Here is an 18,554-nt window from a genome sequence, read left to right as displayed (position 1 = left end):
ATGTTGTATCCCCTTTGTACCTTCGACCGTCAAGGTAAAAATTCGAGATTCACGCTTTCACGGAGGTTTACCAACAACCCCTGTTTCCGCGTGGTATTCACGTGCCTAGAGGGACGCCGCTGCGCCATTGTAATGGTTTCCAAGTATTGAAGCAAATGCAGATGAGGAAAGATTTTACATTATCCCATACAAGATGCTTAACTTTGATGTTAAGTTTTTTTACGGCTGATCTCATTTCTACTGCTGTGCTCAGAACACTATTCATGCCATTCAACACCACTTGTATTTAGTCCTCACGTTCACATGAACAATATTGTCATCAGTATTTTCTTACTGATATTCTTTCATATTCAATTTTCTTCCCATTCCTAAGCCGTTCTTTTGCTTCCGTCACGGGATGAGGAGAAGGACTAAATACTTACCTTACGCCGTTTTTAATCCAAGCACTTCTTTCTTTGTCTTTCATTCTTATTGATCGCTCTTGATTCTTGTACACTTCTTGTCTTTCCCCATTTTATGATGATTTGAAACGACTTTCGCGACCGGCGGGGCCAGGGATTTTCTCTGCCTCGTGATGACTGGGTGTTGTGTGATGTCCTTAGGTTAGTTAGGTTTAAGTAGTTCTAAGTTCTAGGGGACTGATGATCATAGCTGTTAAGTCCAGTAGTGCTCAGTGCCATTTGAACCTTTGACTTGCGCGATGCTGCAGCGTCGAACGCTTTTTCCATGTTGACAGATCCCATGGAAGTGTCGTACTTTTCTTATAAATATTCCTTCCACCTTATAGAACCTCTATGACTGAAGTCTACATCTACATGGATACTATGCAAATCACATTTAAGTGCCTGTCAGTGTGTTCATCGAACCATCTTCACAATTCTCTATTGTTCCAATAGCGCGCGGAAAGAACGAACACCTATATCCTTCCGTACGAACTCTGATTTCCCTTATTTTATCATGGTGATCGTTTCTCTCTATGTAGGTCGGTGTCCACAAAATATTTTCACATTCGGAGGAGAAAGTTGGTAACTGGAATTTCGTGAGAAGATTCCGTCGCAACGGAAAACGCCTTTGTTTTAATGATGTCCACCCCAAATACTGTATCATTCCAGAGACACTCTCTCCCCTATTTCGCGATAATACAAATGTGCTGCCCTTCTCTGAACTTTTTCCATGTACTCCGTCAATCCTATCTGGTAAGGATCCCACACTGCGCAGCACTATTCTAAAATAGGACGGACGAGCGTAGTGTAGGCATTCTTCTTAACAGATCTGTTACATTTTCTAAGTGTCCTGCCAGTAAAACGCAGTCTTTGGTTAGCCTTCTCCACAACATTTTCTATATGTTCCTTCCAATTTAAGTTGTTCGTAATTGTAATTCCTAGACAATTAGTTGAATTTAATGCCTTTGGATTTGACATTTAACATGTAACCGAAGCTTAACGGATTCCTTTTAGCACTCATCTGGATGACCTCACACTTTACGTTATTTTGTGTCAATTGCCAATTTTCGAACCATACATATATCTTTTCTAAATCGTTTTGCAATTTGTTTTGATCTTCTGATGACTTTATTAGTCGATAAACGACAGCGTCATATGCAGACAACCTAAGAGAGCTGCTCAGACAATCTCCCAAATCGTTTGTATAGATAACGAACAGCAAAGAGTCTATAACACTACCTTTGGGAACAGCAGAAATTACTTCTGTTTTACTCGATGGCATTCCGTCGGTTACTACGAACTGTGACCTCTCAGACAGAAAATCACAAATCCAGTCACATAACTGAGACGATATTCCATAAGCACGCAATTTCACTACTAGCCTCTTATGTGGTACTGTGTCAGTAGCCTTCTGGAAATCCAGGAATGCGGAATCAATCTGAAATCCCTTGTCAATATTACTCAACACCTCATGCGGGTAAAGAGCTAGTTTTGTTTCACAAGAACAATGTTTTCTAAAAATCCAAGTTGACTGGGTGTCAATAGACCTTTTCTTCGAGGTAAATGAAATGAAATGTCGTGTGACGAGGGCCTCCCGTCGGGTAGACCGTTCGCCGGGTGCAAGTCTTTCAATTTGACGCCACTTCGGCGACTTGCGCGTCGATGGGGATGAAATGATGATGATGACAACACAACACCCAGTCCCTGAGCGGAGAAAATCTCCGACCCAGCCGGGAATCGAACCCGGGCCCTTTGGATTGACAGTCTGTCACGCTGACCACTCAGCTACCGTGGGCGGACTTCTTCGAGCTAATTCATCATGTTCGAACACAATATATGCTCCAAAATCCTGCTGCATATTGACGTTAATGATAAGGGCCTGTAATTTAGTGGATTACTCCTACTACCTTTCTTGAATATTGGTGTGACCTGTGCAACCTTCCAGTCTTTGCGTACGGATCTTTCGTCGAGCGAACGGTTGTATATGATTGTTAAGTATGGAGGTAATGCATCAGCATACTCTGAAAGGAGCCTAACTAGTATACAGTCTGGACCAGAAGACTTGCTTTTATTAAGTGATTTAAGTTACTTTACTACTCCGAGGATATTTACTTCTACGTTACTCACGTTGGCAGCTGTTCTCAATCCGAATTCTGGAATATTTACTTCGTCTTCTTTCTGAAGGCATTTCGGAAAGCTGTGTTTAGTAACTCTGCTTTGGGAGCACTGTCTTCGATAGTATCTCCATTGCTAACGCGCAGAGAAGGGATTGATTGTGTCTTGCCGCTGGCACATTTGACATATGACCAGAATTTCTTTGGATTTTCTAGCAGATTTCGAGACCAAGTGTCGTTGTGGATACCATTACAAGCATTTCACATTGAAGTCCTCGCTAAACTTCGAGCTTCTGTAACAGATCGCTAGTCTCGGGGGTTTCGTGTTGGTTTAAATTTGGCACTCTTTTTTCGTTGTTTCTGCAACAGTGTCATGACTCATTTTGAGTATCAAGAGGGACCAGTTTCGTCGTTTGTTAATTTATTTGGTATAAATCTCTCAATTGCTGTCGATACTATTTCTTTGATTCAAGCCACATCTGGCTCCACACTTACATTGTTAATTTGGCAGGAGTGGAGATTGTCTCTTAGGAAGGCCTCAAGTGAATTTTTATCTGCTTTTTTGAATTGGTATATTTTTCGTTTATTTTTGGAGGATTTGGGGGTTACAATATTCAGTCTCGCTACGACAACCCTGTGTTCAGTAATCCCTGTATCCGTTTTGATTCTCGTTATTAACTCAGGATTATTTGTTGCTGATAGGTCATGTGTGTTTTCACAACCGTTTACTGTTCGCGTGGGCTCATGAACTAACTGCTCGAAGTAATTTTCAGGGAATGCATTTATCACAATTTCGGATGATGTTTTATGCGTACCTCTGGAATTAAATATGTATTTTCGCCAACATATTGAGGGTAAATTAAAGTCACCACCAGCTATAATACTATGAGTCGGGTACGCGTTGGGGATCAAACTCAAGTTTTCATTGAAGCTTTCAGCAGTAGTATCATCTGAATTGCGAAGTCGGTAAAATGATCCATTATTATTTTATTCCGGTTGTCAACGATGACCTCTGCCCATACTAACTCTACTTCGATTTCGCAATAAGATAAAAGTGCTTATAACAGCAACAAACACGTCACCGCCAACTGTGTTTAGCCTATCCTTTCGGAACACCGTTAGGTTCATCGCAAAAATTTTGGCTGTGCTTATCTCCGGCTTTAGCCACCTTTCAGTCTCCGGGAATGTTTCACGCGATGCCGCAGCACTACTTATTTGCATCAACAATTAGCACCAACAAAGCATTAGACACACTCAAGAAATTCCACGGGCGACACTTCAAAGAAAGCATCGTGCGTCATATGATGGGAACTCGCGAAGTTCTGAGAACCTGCCTTTACGGCGGAGACCAAGTTACAACACGCTTAATGATGCTCAAAGACTCCACCGACCAACAGAATTATGGTACACGCAACAGCGTACAACCATATGTAGTTTTTGCGGTACGTCAACCCATGAGATTGGAACAGAAAGGGAGAAAAGGCAAACAGCATTCTTAGTACCGTTTGCTATAAACTACCAGCATACGGTTTTCATGGAAATTATTTTCATGACATATTTATTTAGCATTTGGCTACATCACAGTATTTACAGTTGTTTTAAATTATAAGTTAATATTCAGGCCACGAATGTAATCTATTGATCCGTTCATCACCATCAGGAATTCTGTTGGATTCTGGAGACTTGGAGAAGTTATTTTCTTACACCTCCACAGAGACTCCGAACATCTACCAGTCTCGGTTCTTGTTCGGTTTATAAACCATCAGGTCGGCGTGGCAATTCAAAGACAGGTGGCTCGGTCGATTTGCGCCCCACCTCAAGTTGCTCCGTTGTATAGTTAATCTGCCATGTGTGTCTTCAGCAGTCATCAGCGGTTTCTAGGCGTGAAGCCTTCCTATGGTAACGGTCGGAATGTCTGCGTAAACAAAGTGACGATTTTTCTGCAGAGTTTTGTAGTCCCATACAAATGCACTATTCCGCTGCAGAGTTTTAGGTGGTAAGTAGATAATGACGAGTAGCCAGAAAGTAGGTGTATGTCTGATTGTAACAGTTACAAGATGCTTGGTATGGATGACCTATGTGTCAACAAGTCTTGTTTAAGTACTGTTCATCCAAGCTGTGGAACAATATTCCGCAGCAGGGTGGAACGATTCCAGTGACGAAGTGTGGAGTGTCAATGCACAGGGGATCTCCATGAAGTGGCACAGCGTTTCTTGAGGATGTTATATCGAGTTTTGACTTTGACCGCTGTTCTTAACGGATGTTGTTTGTAGCTGCGCGTTCATTAGCGTGATCCTTTGGTATTTCTGGCTTGTTACGTCAAAGTAGCCTTCCTTCAAAAGCAGACTGTGAGATGTTTTTGACCAACTTGTTATTTAGCTGACACGTTGATATTTCTGTCTTGGCCACACTTGTCTGCAACCTGCATTTGCGGAAATATTCACTAACACCTGATAAGTCGTTGATCAACACGGACCCGGCAACTTTTAAGATCCATCTGTTTCATTGCGAGTGCCCAGGCGTCGGCACACCCAAATTTTTTATGTGGTTCCAGACATGTCCGATAAGTACAAATTGAGCAGAAGAGGGGTCAGGGCAGATCTTTGGGGCCGTCTACTGTTTAGCTTAAGCTATGAACTCATCTTGTTGCCCTTTAATACTTGGAAAATTGGTTACTAAGCTTTGCACTGATGAGATTGCCCCGAGATTGTCTCCAGACACTATCGTGTACCCGTGACGTCTGTTGATTCTGTGGCCACTATATCCGCTCAGTTTAATCACTATGGAGCCATTATTTGTAATGGAAAACAAGCGTCGGTCGCCCTCGTCCAACATACCACGGAAACGAAACAGCTTCTTTGAGAAGAATGGACCAAAATCCCATCGTCACCATGCTTCATTTCTACGTACCACGTCGACGAATTTTGAACATACTAATCTCCTACACGATATCTCACCAGGTTTCGCGACTGGATCGATAATTTCCTGATAGGCAGGAAGCAGCCTGTTATCCTGGACGGAGAATCATCTGATGTGCCACCGAGGAGTGTAACGGGACCACTGCTATTCTTGTTGTACATCAATCAGTGGTTAGTATTCGCTGCAGTCGCATAATAGAAAGTTAACCATGTGGAAATTGCATCAGACTAAAACTGCAGCAATATCCAGTTAGGTCTCGACAAAATATCTGCCGACTGGAAAAATTGGCTATGTAACGAAATGGAAACCCGTGCATCTAAAACGTAAAACCCACACCTGATTCACGGTTAAAATCAGTTCTGTCATAGAAACATTTGTGAATCAGAAAGTATAGAAATACGAAGACGAGGCTGAGTTCCGTTAGAAAGTTTGTGCGCGGTGACTGTAGAACAAGTATTGCAAACAAGGGAAACTCCAGCAGAAGTCGTTCAAGTTAGAAACCTTTTTATTTTTATTACTGGATATTAATTTCAATCACAGAGTGATCATCTTCAGTGGGGCTCGTACAATTATGCACAAAATATGACTTCAAACTCAGGTTTATCATGAAGAACATGCCCTCTTACAGGTAAGATTCAAATTTACCTGAAATAGTTGGCATGTTCTTCATGATAAACGCCTGCGTTTGAAGTCGTATTTTGTGCATGACTGTTGGAGTCCACAGGACATAGTCTTGCACTGAAGATGATCATTCTGTGCTTTAAATAGATATAATAATAATAATAATAATAATAATAATAATAATAACCGGTTTCAAACTCGTAGGACCAACGCTGGAGTCTACCTTGTTTGAAATATGAAATGTAAAGATTACATAGGGTCAGTGGCAGAGTGAAAAGACGGTTCATTGATAGGATGTAGCAAGACCCTTTGAAATTTTTATTCTGGACGAGATTTTAAATATTTATTTTTTCATTTTATGTTACCGGGAGGTCAAATGTTACAGCAACGCTTTTGTTATTTTTGTGAGCGTGAATTTAACTTGCGTGTGTTGCGTCGTAACTTTAGAAATGCGCGAGGTAATTGTATTAGCGTTACGTTACACACTCATCAGCTCTGCATAAGAAATAGTATCACGGAAACTAGACGAAACAGGTTATTTCTAATAAATATTTGAGTGGTTTTAGATTTATGAAATATTTAACAGTGATCTAAACCTGATTTTATTAAGGCAATCATATTACTCCGGAGCATTTAGCGATTGTTAAGAAATATGTCTTTTTCCTAACCATTTTTCACATACACTGTACTTCTTACCTTAATCATTACTTCAGCGACTTCGAGACATTCACTAAACCATGGTGCTTGTATTCAACACTGCCAATATATATATATACAAGTTCAGCAGATACCGGGCTATACTAGATCTCCTACTTTACGTGACACACATGCCGTAGACAGATGTAACCTGAGAGTTTCAAAAGCCTGCCCGGAAAAGTTACTACATGTAGGCGGGCCGCTTCTGTGTCGCAGTGGGGTTGGGATATAAATTCCCTTATTGAATGATTTTACACCCCAAATACTCTCGCCATGGCACGAAACGTTGTCTGCCCTCTTATCGTAAAGGCAGATCGCGCTGCGGGTATTGGAAACCGCTCGGCGAGACCTAAGTGCCTCGTGTCTGTCACGCTCCGCTATTCCATGTCGAATGCTCTCAAACTCTAATACGAAAATTGCATCTTTCACTTTATTCGACGGCGGAGTCAGTTATCGGTTCTGGAAAAATGAGCAAGGGGAACTGCAATTCATTTTTTCTTGTGTGGTGATCCCACTCCTTTCTCTCTTTGTCCTAAATGTACCGGGGTGGGGACGGGGAGAGGAGGGAGTGAATGCGCTCCTGTGGGGAGGTAGTGACTGGTTCTCCTGCTAGGTCCCTCTGCCCCACACTGTTCTGAATCATTTAAAAATCATCATGATCATGACGATAAGTTTCCGCCTGAATAAACATTTTTGCTGACAACATATTTCCATCACACATCATCGTCATGTCCTTAAATAAACAAACCAATGAAATTAGCACTGGTAATACTATAATGTAAGCTGAATTGTTCTTTTATAATCAGATGGGCTGACAGCTGCAATGATTAAATGATGTCAGACGTTACAGCTATGACGCCATAAGATTTTCTGCCCATGCATACGATAGTAAAACAACCACTCTAGTTACATTTTGATATTGACTTCATAGCGTTACCAGTGTTAGTATGTTGGTTTTATTGTTTACGGACCCGATGTTGATGTGTGTGATCGAAACTGGTAGTCAATAAAAAGATTTTTGTTCAAATAACAGCTTAATCTGGTGATCGTGCCGATATTTACGAACTGTAGGGCACTATCTACTTAAATTTTACTGCTTTTTCTACGACCAGTTTTATGCGTTCATTTCACTTTACATCGTTCCGGACGCTTACTCCCACGTGATTTACGGCGGTTACTGTTTCTAGTGACTTATCAAAGGCACAGTAATAGAACGGCTCAAAAGAGTTCAGCGTTAAATGCCAATCACCAATCTTCTGACGGTTAAAACTTCTTTATTAAATATTTTACTTAAACTACTGAGTGAAATATTTTACTTAAACTACTGAGTGAAACTGAATACAACTGAACTTACTTTCTCTTTACTTATTGTTATCGTTTCAACACTGACCCACAATATTCTAGCGCACCGCAATCTGACTGCTCAAAAAAAGGATAACCTGACTTCAATTAATTAATTTAAAAGGATGGCACTGACTAAAAAGAAATCTTAACAATAACCTATACATTTGATTAAGAACTTATCTAAAAAAAGTCTTCATTACGCGAACTACTGCAATACAGCGAGCGTCAGTACTGCCAGCTAAATAAAAGATTCCAACTACTACAGCCACTAATTACTAGTAGGCACGTCGTCAGCAAAGGAAAGATTTTGTTGCAAACCAAATAATTTTTTTTTACCTTAATAATGTGACATCCAGTTCACACACAAACATAAATCGTCATTGACACCTAGTACGAAGGTATATAATAATGAATAATATTCAGTCTCCCAGTCGAACATGTGCAGATCGTTAGTCTACGCAACACTTCAGACCTGTATACTTCATCAGTGCTAACTTCTCACATCTGCCAAAAAATGGGTCAAATAGCTCTGAGCACTATGGGACTTAACTTCTGAGGTCATCAGTCCCCTAGAACTACTTAAACCTAACTAACCTAAGGACATCACACACATCCATGCCCGAGGCAGGATTCGAGCCTGCGACCGTAGCGGCCGCGCGGCTGCATACTGAAGCGCCTAGAACCGCTCGGCCACACCGCCCGGCTCGCATCTAACAACCATCACTGCTGGCCGTTCACCTCCAACTGCACAACAGTACTTCCATCACTGCTGGTGACTAATTTCCAACTGCCCAACACTACTGGCGATTAACTTCCAACAACGAGTCCAACCAGCCACAGAGACTCTTACAAAGAAAGCGCAGTGAGAGATCCAACGCAAAGAGCTACACAGCGCTGCCAACACAGAAGCAGCCCACTTGCACCGTCTTCCTTCATTTTGCTGCAGTCCTAGAGTGCTTAACGTTCCTATATGTATCACGATGGCATTTTGCAAGAAGATGCATTCCCTGGCGTTAACATCATTTATCAAAAAATGAATATAGTTCTACGTCAAAGCGATATGAAATGGAACGAATTCGTAAGTCAGTTAGGGTAGGCGAATTATCGACTTCGGTTTTGAGACGCCCGTATCGATTTTGTTGCGATCATATCGTAGGTCCAAAGAGTACGCGCTCGGTTCAGAGGAGGAACGCGAGCGGCAGGCTTTTACGCAGCGCTATTGGCTGAGTTGTGGTCTCTCTTCGAGATCTCGGAGCGAAGGAGAGCGGGCGCTGATCGAGAACATTGTGGGCGCTAACAATGAAAATTGGACATCAATTTTCCCTCACTAATACTTCCCTGCTGAGTATTGGCAACTGGCAGGAGTTCTCGCATTATTTCTTCTGAATGTTTCTGGGAGAATACCTTACGTCACAGGAAAGACCTGTGTGACAAGACTGAGACGTTTTCACCGTGCATAGTGAATCTTCCAAGCACCGAGCGGTACCCACTGATAAGAAAGACCTGCCCGTCACATTCCGATATTTCGAATTTCCGCTAGGCGAAGATTCTTGCCTCTCTCACAAATGCCATTGCTAGACTAACAAGGCGCGACCATCTGCTGACTCGCAGTCAAACGGACGTCGAATCATTTCTCCAGATAAAATTCAAATTAGATAGTAACTCCTTCAAAGACACGTCCCCACCTCCCTCGGAAATGTGTTACGAAGTGTCCGGTTAGCCGGTTAGATTACCCCTTTAAGAGCAGAACTTGCTTTAAGCATGCGGCGTGGGAAGAAAGATTTACGGTGAATTCCTGTATTATCTCAAAAATTCTCCGATTTTCTCGTCGTGAGATGTACCTAGGAAAAAGTAGTATGTTGTCCGAAACTTCTAGCAACGTAATCTCTCGGAATTCCGGTAGTAAACCTCTCCGTGATGCACAACGCCTCTCTTGTAGCGTCTGCACTAGAGTTTGTTGAGCCCCTCGCAGAATAAACGATACAAAGACCCAACGTGCTGCTCGTCGTTTGATCTTCTCTGTCTCCTATTAATCCTACACTACTGGCCATTAAAATTGATACACCAAGACAAAGTGCAGATGATAAACTGGTATTCATTGGACAAATATATTATACTAGACCTGACATGTGATTACATTTTCACGCAATTTGGGTGCATAGATCCTGAGAAATCAGTACCCAGAACAACCACCTCTGGCCGTAATAACGGCCTTGATAAGCCTGGGCATTGAGTCAAACAGACCTCGGATGGAGCGTACAGGTACAGCTGCCCATGCAGCTTCAACACGATACCACAGTCCATCAAGAGTAGTGACTGGCGTATAGTGACGAGCCAGTTGCTCGGCCACCATTGACTAGACGTTTTCAGTTGGTGAGAGACCTGGAGAATGTTCTGTATCCAGAAAGGCCCGTACAGGACCTGCAACATACGCTATTGCATTATCCTGCATAAATGTAGGGTTTCGCAGGGATCGAATGAAGGGTAGAGCCAGGGTCGTAATACATCTGAAATGTAACGTCCACTGTTCAAAATGCCGTCAATGCGAACAAGACGTGACCGAGACGTGTAACCAATAGCACCCCATACCATCACGCCGTGTGATATGCCAGTATGACGATAATGAATACACGCTTCCAATGTGCGTTCACCGCGATGGCGCCAAACACGGATGCGACCAACATGATGCTGTAAACAGAACCTGGATTCATCCGAAAAAACGACGTTTTGCCATTCGTGCACCCAGGTTCGTCGTTGAGTACACCATCGCAGGTGTTCCTGTCTGTGATGTAGCGTCAAGGGTAACCGCAGCCATGGTCTCCGAGCTGATAGTCCATGCTGCTGCGAACGTCGTCGAACTGTTCGCGCAGATGGTTGATGTCTTGCAAACGTCTCCATCTGTTAACTCAGGGATCGAGACGTGGCTGCACGATCCGTTACAGCCAAGCGGATAAGACGCCTGTCATCTCGGCTGCTAGTGATACGAGGCTGTTGGGATCCAGCACGGCGTTTCGTATTACCCTCCTGAACCCAACGATTCCATATTCTGCTAACAGTCATTGGATCTGGACCAACGCGAGCAGCAGTGTCGCGATACGATAAACCGCAATCGCGATACGCTACAATCCGACCTTTATCAAAGTCTGAAACGTGATGGTACGCATTTCCCCTCCTTACACGAGGCATCACAATAACGTTTCACCAGGCAACATCGGTAAACTGCTGTTTGTGTATGAGAAATCGGTTGTAAACTTTTCTCATGTCAGCACGTTGTAGCTGTCGCCACCGGCGTCAACCTTGTGTGAATGCTCTGAAAAGCTAATCATTTGCATATCACAGCATCTTCTTCCTGTCGGTTAAATTTCTCGTCTGTAACACGTAATCTTCGTGGTTTAGCAATTTTAATGGCCAGTAGCTTATTTGGTAGCGAGGATCGGCACTCAAGAAACGCTCGAGCGAGTATTCTGTTCTAAACTTCTTGCGTGCATGAATCACACTTCCTTAAGATTCTCCCAAAGAATCTCAAACTGGCAACTGCTTTCGTTATAATATTATATTGTCATCCCATTTCAGGTCGCAACGGAAGGTCACTCCTAGGTATTTTGTATCATTTAATGTTTCCAGTGATTTGTCGCTACAGTGTAATCCGATAACAGTGGCTCTCCGCCCCTACTTACGCCTGACACGTTACATTTGTTAACGTTAACGGTCAACCTCCAGTCCACGCACCAATTGATGGTTCTCCGCAGGTGTTCCTGCATTTCGCTCCGCCTTTTGGTGTTGCAATCTTCGTGTAAACAACAGTAAATACCTTCGCGGAACCTACAACGCTATCCACTAACCCACTAATACGAACTATAAACAGCAGCGGCCCCTAGTACTCCCCTGCTCAGCTTATGAAGCCGAAGGAACTGTACACAATGTATGCAGTAATATTATGTTTGTGACATCACTATTCATTTCGTACTGAGTCATCTCGGTTTTTAAACTGCTACTGTAACGCCATCAGTTTCCTTTCTGCCGAGTTACCTCGCTGTTTGCCCGCCCGGTTGGCCGTGCGGTCCAACTTAGCACGGCTTTCCGGGCGGGAAGAAGCGCCGGTTCCCGGCAATGGTCCGCCCAGCGGATTTGTGTCGAGATCCGGTGAGCCGGCCAGTCTATAGATGGTTTTTAGGTGGTTTTCCATCTGCCTCGCAAATGCGAGCTGGTTCCCCTATTTCCCTCCTCAGCTAAACTATGTCGGCGATTGATGCGCAAAACAAGTTCTCCACGTACACGTACGCCACCATTACTCTACCACGCAAACATAGGGTTACAAGTCTGGTGTGAGACGTTCCCTGGGGGGTCCACCGGGGGCCGAACCGCACAATAACCCTGGGCTCGGTGTGGGGCGGCGGAGGGGTGAAGTGGACTGCGGTCAGGAATCGTTGGCGCTAGGATTTCACCCGGAACAAATCCCGCCCACTCACCCCCGGCTTTCCCGGTCTTTGTTCGGCGCCTGGGCATCGCTTCAGTCGACCCACGTGGTTTACCGCGTTCGGCTGCACTAGGAGTGAATGTTACATTAATATCTTGGTAGGTCTTAAATTTTGCCAGGTAGTTAAAAGACACGTTACAAAAACCGTGCACAATTGGCCTCAGCTGTGCCAGGTACTTCCACAGCAAACATAAGAGAAACAATTTAGCACTGAATTCTTTAAATACGGGAACTCAGAATTCAGATGAATAGCCTATGAAGAAACATACTTCTATGTGAGAAAAAGCACCCAAAGCTACAATATGAAAAACCTACCCTCAAAGAATAATTTGCTTGGAGAAACAGGAACCACAGCACACTTGACAATTGTTTCAGAACTGAGACAGTATATGTGAAACAAGCACCAACGTTCACTATACTTCCAGATGGCATCAAGATTACTCTGTTCTTGCTAGATCGGTCCTAGCTGTTTTGCGTCTTATTCACTGAATAGTTTTGCTGACAGGTTTTAGGGGTGGAAGAAGCGCGAGCACACCATGAAGGACGTTTTACAGCCGTGAATCACTGCACTGTGCGGCTGGTCCCGGCGGAGGTTCGAGTCCTCCCTCGTGCGTGGGTGTGTGTGTTTGTCCTTAGGATACTTTAGGTTAAATAGTGTGTAAGCTTAGGGACTGAGGACCTTAGCAGTTAAGTCCCATAAGATTTCACACACATTTAAACATTTGAAATACTGCAGCATTTATATCCTCCATAACTGCTCTGTGACAAACATACACATCATCACTATTATTTTTAAGAAATGGTTTGAATGACATTTACGAAATTAATAAATCTTTTGGTTAAAAACAGACAGGAGAAAGAATAACGACAGATTATTTTCCTGAGACGTTTGCAACAACAAATAGGACACTAATCACACAGAAACAGCCACAATTCTTTATAACCTCGTTTATAAAGCGCATTTATGGCATTGGAAGAATTTACAAGTTAAAATTCACCCATTACCCATGCAAATACTAACGAAATACGACATATAAGCAAATATCTTACTGCTTTCATTAGGAATTTCTACTTCATGGCATTCTTATATTCTTTAATTTTCGTGAGCTTCTATGAGGACCTACATAAACAAAACGACTTTCACTTATTTCTATATAACGTTGTTTTTAGACAACAGAGTTAGTCGACTGCATCCGTGGCTTTACTACCGACATGACACATTCAAGACCATTGTTTTCGCACGGTATGTTTGCTCTGCTGTTTCCCTCAAATAAACGTATTATAAAAGTGAATTACTTAATGAAAATTTGTCCCTATTGCCCTTAAATAACATCACGTTATTTTTTGTTTTCTGTTGCTGGCGATGCTTTCAATTCTCGATAAATACTTTCATTTCTTTAATATTTCACATTCATATTATATTATCCAGAAAAACTTAAATTTCTTATCATAACAGACTCTCATCACAGTGTAACGTGTGTTGGACTGTGACGATAACAAGTTTGATGTAGCTTCCTGTTTGTGGAACTGGCTGCTGTTTAGGGGAGGGCCTTACACTACGGATACGCGTGGAGGGGGGTGAATGGGCGGGACTTGTTCCGGGTGAAATCCTGGCGCTAAGGGCACGTTACTGCGGTAGTGCTCGTGGGGTTGTGGGCCACTGCGGCTGCGGCGGAGACGGAGCCTCTCCTTGGTTTCTAGGTCCGCGGTTAACATAACATAACATACCCCACTGCTTGCGTCCCATTTGCACGCTGTGACACTTCCCAGTATTGTTTCTCACCGAGCGATGTGGCGTAGTGGTTAGCACACTGGACTCGCATTCGGGAGGACGACGGTTCAAACCCGTCTCCGGCCATCCTGATTTAGGTTTTCCGCGATTTCCTTAAGTAGTTTCCTTCCCTAACCCGAGCTTGTGCTCCGTCTCTCATGTCCTCTTTGTCGACGGGACGTTAAACACTAATCTCCTCCTCTTGCTTCTCATTTCCATGCCGCTGTTTGTCCAAGTAGATTCCTACTTTCGACTGTCAATTCTTGTTTGCGCTAATCTGCTTCTTTTGCTTCAGAGCGCCTGACTCTTAAAAGATCGGTCAACACCTCCGAATACGCCGACTAGCGAAACTTCGAATGGTTCAAATGGCTCTGAGCACTATGCGACTTAACATCTGTGGTCATCAGTCCCCTAGAACTTAGAACTACTTAAACCTAACTAACCTAAGGACATCACACATATCCATTACCGAGGCAGGATTCGAACCTGCGACCTAGCGGTGGTGCGGTTCCGGACTGCAGCGCCTAGAACCGCTAGACCACCGCGGCCGGCAGGGAAACTTCCATGGAAACTACACACACATATATTTAAAAGCTGAATAAAGACGTACATTTGGCTGCCGCAAAAGCTTACGTAATTAGAACACACAGGTACTTCTTTGTCCAGTAATCTTGCGGGACTCTTGAGCAAACAGATAAGTGTTTTGAGCTGTCACTGCGATAAGCGCAGTAATAGCGCAGGCGCTATGATCAGATTCTGTTCCTCTTGGCTTTGTCCGAGGCAACGTATTATCAGATGCAAGATCTGCGATATTTTCTAAACATGCACCCTCTGTTGGTAGGGGAACACTGGCGGTTGTGGCCAGAAAATCGCACATGTCAGCACATTCCGGTTTCAGCGTTTGCTTTATTAGTTGGTAATATATTTACCTGTAAAATATCTTCTTTACGGTAGCTTCATTTTTATGCCCAAAGGTTTCACTCATTATTAGATTAATTACTATGCCCTGCATCAGCACCGAAGAATGGTGGATTTCGGGCTGGGACAGCACCAGTCTTCAACGAGCGTTTCAACAGTTTACTTTTCAAATCCCTTTCACAATCTGAATCAGTAAAATGTACTGAGCAGACACGAACATTTTCTACTGAAAACAAATCTGGATGTTAACAACCTTTTATCCATTTTAGTTTCGTCAAATTGCTCTTAGGAAATACATGGAATTTAATTTCGAATTTATTTGTTTGCTGTGGTTAGTACAACTAAACATGCACAGTATCGTAAACAACCTTGTTGTCGCTCTTAAACGCAATTACAGCACTATACATAATGGCAATTGCGCAACTACTGAGCGGTGGCTGGGTTCACTCTGACGTCAGCAGCGGGGCTTGCTACTGCGCGTACGTCTCGTGATGGTAATGTACAAGGGGCTGTGAAATAAAACCAATGCATATGGAAAGGGAGTAAGTAAACTGTCAATTATTTCCAAAGTGACCGCCATAATCGTTATTAATACATTTGTCCCACTGTGAGACAAGACGGCCAATGCCTTCATGAGAAAAAAAGCTATCAGTTGTCTACAGAACCACGATTGTATGCGGCTGTAGTGTAACCCTGCAGTATAAGGTCTCCGTACCTCTTTGTGCACACCATCGCTTTCATCGTAGTTTCTTCTGCTTCGTTCATTAGTCTCATTTAGACACGTTTCTTCTCTGTATTGCTGCCACCTTTTCGTTTATTTTAAGAAATTTTTTCCTTAATATTCTTCAAGACAGTCCTCTTTTATTCTTCTGTTTCCCATTTTGTACAGCATGTTTCCCTTGAGCAGCACTTTTCCCTCGTTTCAGTTATTCCTTGGTACTTAACTTCATTGCTGCACTGAACACAATGATTTCACCACACAACAAAATAATTTTTTCCCTGCTGTTGGGTTGAAATTACATTCCTTATAGTAATCCATATGCGCTGAACACAGAACTGCAGTCGTATTTGCTCTGGCACGTCAGGAAAAAAAGTTTACATGTAAAAGTTCTCAAGGATAATACTATTAAATACGTTGAATTACGAATGTGAGAAATTTTAGGGAAATTAAAGTGCATATTTCGAGAAGAAAACACTAAATACTATTATTAAGAAGTGAATCATAAATGTTTATTTACCTCTGAAATGAGTCGGGGACCATTACTTACACTAAGATTAACATGGCTTCGTTTAAAAATGCGTAGAGCTTCTTGTTTTCCGCCCGTGAACATCTTCTGTTAAACCAAAAACTAAATCCATCCGAACAGGCCTTGGAAGGCCTAACGCTACCGACCGGCCGCCGTGTCATCCTCTGCCCACAGGCGTCACTGGATGCGGATACGGAGGGGTATGTGGTTGGCACACCGCTCTCGCCGCCCTATGTCAATTTACGAGACCGGAGCCGCTACTTCCCAATCAAGTAGCTCCTCAGTTTGCCTCACAAGGGTTGAGTGCACCCCACTTGTCAACAGCGCTCGGCAGACCGGATGGTCACCCAACCAAGTGCTAGCCAAGCCCGACAGCGCTTAAATTCGGTGATCTGACTGGAACCGGTGCTACCAGTCCGGCAAGGCCGTTGCCCGAACATCTTCTGTTGCTCTCTGCAAAAACCAACAATGGTCCCCCCATCGTGTTCCCCAAGAAAGTTGCGCATGATAAGCACAAATGCGTCCCAAGCTGCTAATTCTCATCCCGTGCGCTCCAGTCTGAATTGTGGACCTCGAATCAACTTTTGCCTTTCTGGTCCAACGAAGACTCTTGCTTTCAATTCTGCATCGGTTTTCATCTTTCCAGACTTGTCTGTTAGGTAGTGAAAACAACGATTTGTTTTATCCATCGCTGTAACGAACTGTTTCACAGAACCCGGTCTAATGTGGAGTGGAGGTAGGTAAATCTTATTACGACCTAAAAGAGGTACATGTTGAACATTATGCTGTACGACTACACGTGTTCTGGGTGGCCAATTTTTCACTGTATAGTGATTCTTCTCATCGCGACTATTCCGCAGGCGAAATAAGCACATGTAGTTTGTATATCCAGTCTGCGTTCCTGAGAGAAGGGCTATAGCCTTCAAATCACAGCAAATATTCCAATGATCTTCGTAGTACTTAATCAGCATCAAGAGAGATTGTTCATTGTTTCTTAGGTTTCCTTCATTCCAACGCTTTGAGCAATAGGAATTGATGGTTTCCGGTTACCATTGTGTAGTAGTGGAACTGTGAGACTGATCCATCTAGTTCACAAAATCCCCCTCTTCTGCTACGTATTTACTATTTAGTTCCTTTATGAGTCCTGTCACATCATGACAAAAGCAAACACCTGAGTAGTTGCGCAATTGCCATTATGTATAGTGCTGTAATTGAGTTTAAGAGCGAGAACAAGATTGTTTACGATACTGTGAATGTTTAGTTGTACTAACCACAGCAAACAAGTAAATTCGAAATTAAATTCCATTTATTTCCTAAGAGCAATTTGACGAAACTAAAATGGATAAAAGGTTGTTAACAACTAGATTTGTTTTCAGTAGAAAATGTTCGTGTCTGCTCAGTACATTTTACTCATTCCGATTACGAAAGGGATTTGAAAAGTAAACTGTTGAAACGCTCGTCGAAGACTGGTGTTGTCCCACCATTCTTCGGTGCTGATGCAGGGCATAGTAATTAATCTAATAACGAGCGAAACATTTGGGCATAAAAATGAAGCTACCGTAAAGAAGATATTTTACAGGTAAATATATTACCAATTAATAAAGAAATTACTATTAGATAAACCGTTAAGCCCGAAAACAAACACTGCTGTAAAAGCAACCGTGCGTGTTTAAACCAATAACTAGAAACTATGGAAACAGAAATAAAAGACCTTAGGCAAAAGAATGCAGATTAACAGGATCGTATCTCAATGTAGCGCTGAGTCAGTAGAGTTAAAACATGCTCAAAAAGGGATTCAGAGCTCTTTTTCTGAGTGACAACAGCAAGTGCTTATGAAAGGACCGTGTACTAGCTGGCCATCTGAAGATATTGCACAGGCTGCGACTTTTCCTCGGCTCTCTATGACCACTCTTTGTCTACCACCTTCGCCTTAAGACTGAAGTCTTTGAAAGTGAGCCGTAATGCAAGCGAAATCCTATCAGTTAGTACATATAAGAATGAGAA

This window comes from Schistocerca gregaria, chromosome 2 (genome assembly GCF_023897955.1).
Source record: "Schistocerca gregaria isolate iqSchGreg1 chromosome 2, iqSchGreg1.2, whole genome shotgun sequence".
Lineage (NCBI taxonomy): Eukaryota > Metazoa > Arthropoda > Insecta > Orthoptera > Acrididae > Schistocerca > Schistocerca gregaria.
This window is presented reverse-complemented; position numbering follows the sequence as displayed.